At 36.1% G+C, this 5,842-nt stretch overlaps 1 pseudogene; it reads right to left on the reverse strand.

Annotated features, from left to right (window-relative positions):
• Nucleotides 1-396: 396 nt before the first annotated feature.
• Nucleotides 397-1,616, reverse strand: LOC111439797 (annotated as a pseudogene).
• Nucleotides 1,617-5,842: the final 4,226 nt, after the last annotated feature.

The raw sequence follows: 5,842 nt of genomic DNA on the forward strand, positions 1-5,842 counted from the left end.
TTTTTGTATTTTTTCTAATTAATTAATGTTGTTGATAATTATATAAGGTGAACCATTTATCTTGATCCATAGAATTAATACTTTATTTTCACAGTTTTTAGTATTTTTTTTATAGCATCTATTATAATTACACAAAAATAATATAAAAAGTTTCAAATTTGTAACAACGTCAACCATCAAGATCTTAAAAAAAAAATACATTATAAAAAATACATTATACCGTTTGTTTAGCTATAATTTTTACATATACAAACAAATTAGAGAGAAAGCTCAAACATATACAAACAAACCGGCCATCCTTGCCCACATGAATGGTAGCTAACACAATAACAAACATAAACCACAAATCCCCTGATCAAATCACTAAGCCAATCATTATAAATTCAAAAGATCCATTCACAAACTGCTATTAACTTCTCTTGCTGTAGTCTCGGATTCCATGACGGAGTCATAAGAAACATGTAATCCAATAAAGATATAGTAAATCAACAAAATCTCAGTCCAGATTCCAAACCTTTCAAATGAAGCTTTGTCGATGGAGCCAAGAAGGAAAAGGTTGATGGCAATCGATAGTGAAGGCAGCCACGGGACGAGTGGCACGCCCCACACGCGAGGCTTTTTGGCCTGTGGGACACCGAGCCATAGGGCTAGAGTTGAGAGAAACCATATGGAATTGGATACCACCTAGCCGATCCAGCCGTTGCTTGAGCCCTAGTATACGGTGGTTGCTATTGAAGATCCCAGGAGTAGAACCAGGCAAATTATGAGCTTGTTTCGGTCGGATGGTGTTGTTTCACCGCTGACGTAGTAGCGTCGAACAATCAGGCCAATGGCTACAAGCATGAAGATGAAGAGGGTGGAGATAGAGAGGAGGTTCGAGAGGATTCCCAAGCTTGTAAAGAAGGCGATTGTTGCTGTTGTAGCGAGCATTGTGGCTGTTGCATTCACTGGAGTTTCAGTCCTTTCATACACTTTGGCGAACCATGGTGAGATCATGTGGGTTCTAGCAATGTGCGTGAGATAGCGTGCCTGTCCAACAGAATTAACCAACAACACGGTGGTCATGCCTTTAATAGCACCAGCAGCCACAATGTACTTAGCCCAACCCCATCCAACAGCCTCAAAAGCCACTGAAAATGGCGCGTCCTCATCAATTTGTTGGTACGGCTGCATCAAGCACAAAGTAACTGCAAGAATGCAATAGGCTAATGTGGTGATCACCATTGACCCAACAAGACCAATAGGTATATCTTTAGCAGGGTTCTTAGTTTCCTTAGCCATTGTCGAAACGACGTCGAATCCAACGTATACAAAGAACAAAATGGAAGAGGCTACGAAGATGCCACGAGGGCCATAGGGGGAAAAGGGAGTGAAGTTTTTTGGGTTGGCCTTGGTGAGGCCGGCAATGACAATGAAGAGGATGATGGCAACGTGGAAAATGGAAGCAATGTAGTTTAAGCGGGAGGACCTTTGGTGCTGGCTACAGCCAAGGTGTAAATGACGATGATCACAATGATGGCGATGGGGTCGAGCTGGTTGTAGGAGTCAAGGAAAGACGAGACGTGGATGCGAAAATCGTTCGAATGTTGATTGCACAAAGTATAAGTCGACGACATTTTTTTTTTTATATTTCACATTGAAGATTTTTTGGTTGTTTTTGTTTTAACACTCTTAATGCAACCGTATAAGTCCATGACATTATTTTATTAATTATGTTAAAGAGTGTTTCCACGTAAAATAGTCCCTTCATGCCTATGGTGTAAAACCCATGAAAAAAATAATTAAAAAAATCAACTAATCCCATCTCTCCTCCTCACACGCCCATTGTCCTAACACCACCAGGATCTCCCATCATTAAAAAAAAATGGAAATCTTTCTCTTACCATTACAACTTTGAATCAATTCCGTCCTTCTGTCCCATCGCAATTCAAGCAAATCTTAAAAATAGAATAGAATGTCGGCTAAAGTCAACTAAATAAATGATGTTATTATCAACATCGTTATATTTGATGTTGACACGTGCCCCGTGGTTATGCACATGTCATATATATGATATGTATGAATTGTTTATGAACCGATATGACTATGATATGATATGTATATATTATAATATGTGAATGGTATGATAACTCTTACGTTATGATATGTTTGAGTAGGATACGAGAATGATGCGATGAACGTAATGTAATGACATGACTAAGATATTATTAATATAACGATACGATTAGGTTATGTATAGAAAATGATATGGTTATGAAAGATTTAAAAAATGATAGGTATCGGTTATGTATAGAAAATGATATGATTATGATAAATTGATAAAACTATATGGTTAGGGTACGTTTGGAAAACAATATGCTAAGGTATGTCCATGAAATGATACGACTATGAGATGTACAAGGACAATAAGGTTATGACAAGATTAAAAATACGATATGACTAGGATATGCATATGGAAACAATATGCCTATGAAATGTTTACGAAATGATACGATTATAATATGACATGTTAATGACGAATATATATATATATGTGTGTGTGTGTGTATTGTAATACGATATGAAAATGATATGATATATGTTCTGGTACGATATATGTGATAAATTGATATGTTTATATTATGATTTATTGTAATACGATATGTTATGGTATGATATGTATACGATAAAAATTGTTATGTTTGGAATTATGGAAACGTTATGATATGACATATGTATAGAAAATGATTGATATGATGTGATTGACATGCAAAACGACGAACTAGCATGAAATACAATCCTATGTCGCATTTATGAAATAGAACCAATGACCGTGAAATTTTTATTTTTTATATATATTTTTTTATCTGATCCGTTACATTATGTCGCATTTATGATAAGGGCCCATTTATGGTAAATTCCGCATTTAAAGTATAGTAATGACCTTAGATTAATTAGGTAAAATTTAGGATATAAATGATATCAGAGCCAGACACCGGACAATGTGTCAGCCTTCTCGCTATTCCTCGAAGAGGGGTAGACACGAGGCGGTGTGCCAGTAAGGACGCTGGGCCCCAAATGGGAGTGGATTTGGGGGCAGTCCCACATCGATTCGAGGAAGGAAAGAGTGCTAGCGAGGACGCTGGGCCTCGAAGGGGGGTTGATTGTGATGTCCCACATTGGTTGGGAAGGAAAACAAACCACCATTTATAAGGTGTGGAAACCTTCCCCTAGTAGACGCGTTTTAAAGCCTTAAGAGGAAGCCCGAAAGGGAAAGTCCAAAGAGGACAATATCTGTTAGCAGTGGATCTGTAACGTTACAATGTTAGTATAGGTTGAATTTCATTAACATTATTAGTATAGGTTAGTATAGAGTATTTAATTCAACATTGTTTTTCATTTATTTTCCTTATATTTGTTTACCCACGAAGAAATAAAGGATGTATGAATTAATATCAAAATCATAAAGTGTCCATTAAAGCAATTCCACATTAAAGGTAAGGTTAGGAGCAGAGTAATGACCTTATAGATTAAATAATTAAAATTTAGGGTTGTTGCCTATGGTCTCTCAACTCTTCTCTTTCCATTAATATTATGGGAGATTCATCCTAATTTTAAATAATATATTAATAAAATAATTATTTAGAGGAAGAGGATTAGAAGTGACAAAATTAAGTTTGGGTTGGATGTTCTAAATGTTAAAATCCAAAAAAGGTCATTGCAGCAAAATTTCAAGTACTGTATGCAGAGGATACATATCAACCTAAACAATTTACTTAGTTCATACCCAACAATCTCATTGTCATATCCTCACCTTTTATAGCTTAATCAAAATAGTTGGGATTTATGTACTAGCATTTATTGTTGCTCTAGGCCATTTGGATATGACTCACGATCGAAATATGTTGAAACAAATAAAATAAGCAAAATGGACTACTTGAGAATAGAGATTTCTTGAAACAAAGAACCCTTAATCACTTAGCTTTTCAATTCTATTTGTTGACGTGAAAAAGAACCTACATTTCATGAGTATGAGTATTTACATGGAAAACACTAACAAATTTCATAAACTTTCTCAATAAGTCAGCCCGTACTATCAATTCTACTAATCAAAAGACTAACAATTTAATGAACTTATTCCGGTGACTACTAAATAATTATCCTAAAATTGCTAGGTTAATAACTTCTTTTACTAAGTTAAGTTCTAATCTTTTAATCGAGTTTGACATTCCTATCATTTGGACTTTAAACAATGTTAAAAGATAAGAGTAAGAGTAAGCATCCATACATACAATACAAAGAGCCCTAAGAATTAAGAAAAAAGAACTTAAGGGTTTAAGTTCAATGTGTAAAAGGAAAAGGTTTAAAACAAAAGTGAAATGAACATAAACAACGCAACGTTAAAATGACATCTCATAAGAAAAGAGTGGACGAACAGTCCATAGAGAAGAGATTGCAGATGACATGGTTCAAATTGTAGTGTGGATGAGCAACATCCATCACCACGAACTGCATATCCTCTGATGGTTTTCAAGGGTGCTTTCTTTGGTTGATGAACCAGTTATTGATCTGTTTCAAGTCTAGCTTCGTCGACTCTGCCAGCGCCACTTTCAGCGACTCCAAGTACAAGCACATTCGTTACTAGACTATCAACTATGCCACACTGGCCAGAGTCAAAATGTTAATGGGGCACCGATGGATATGGCCATTCGTTTCTATTTGATTACCGACTATCTACACATATTTTCAAAATTTTAAGTTTGAACAATCACATAAATAAACTTAGAAAACCTATTTTTGCTATTGTTTTACGATTTTTACTTGAAATTTAAAATTTTGTTACAAAAATGAAAACCATTTTAAGAAATTGAAAGAAGAATCAAACAAAATCAACCAACACATCTACCCATGAGAAGAAGATGATTCAAACTATGTTCATGGGGAGAAAATGTAAGGTCTTCTAGTATGATTTGATATTACAACTAATACCCTCGCCCTAGTCGTAATTTGTTTCTTCTTCTTTTTTGGAGGTCTTAGAGTGTGATTTTCAAACTGGGGCAGAAGGGAAAGATGTTCGTGAAGGAGCATAGAAAAAAATGTTAATCAAATTGAAAATTCGAGTCAAAGTCAACTAAAAAAAAAGGTACAGTTGCCCCCACAACCACTTTGAGGGGGGATTGAACATACGTGCAATGCAATGAAATGAAACGAAAAAAAGGGGGGGGGAAGGAGAAAGAACAGAAGAATTAGAAGAGAGGAAAATGTTCAATCCCGCACTTGGAGCACCGATTGCCCAAATATTTCTCTCCGAATTTACTCAGTGAACCAAGGAGTTGCGGTCTGGCTTGTTTGATCGTTCGATTGTATCGAAAAACGAGCTAGAACACGAGTTAAGTCTATGGTTCTTTTGTTTTGGGATTCCATCCTAGATCTAATGTTTTATTTATTTATTTGGTTCTTAATACTCAACTAAATTAACATAGGTGCGGATTCTTGCAAATTTCGTGTTGCAACTTGACGAAAAATCATATTAGAAGTCGAAATCGAGAAGCGCTTACTTTGTAAGTAACTAGATTTTTCCAGAAATTTGAACTCTTTTAATAAGGACACGTGTCCGCCATGCAATGAAGAAATGCGCTCAATGCCAAATGCTGACACACGTCACTCGCTTGCTACCTAAACTATCATCCCAAAATTAACCTGCATGCTCTTGAAGTGACCTGATGACTCGCTATCCAACTCGACATCTACTGCCAACCCCTACACACCACATGTCACACCCACAAAAATCAAAGGGTAAGTTTATGTCTACCAGTGCTCTAGGGGCATCTCTACTTACGTGCACCATGCACGTGAAGGGTGC

Source organism: Cucurbita moschata, unplaced genomic scaffold, assembly GCF_002738365.1.
Source record: "Cucurbita moschata cultivar Rifu unplaced genomic scaffold, Cmos_1.0 Cmo_Scf00108, whole genome shotgun sequence".
In the NCBI taxonomy this organism is placed as follows: Eukaryota; Viridiplantae; Streptophyta; class Magnoliopsida; order Cucurbitales; family Cucurbitaceae; genus Cucurbita; species Cucurbita moschata.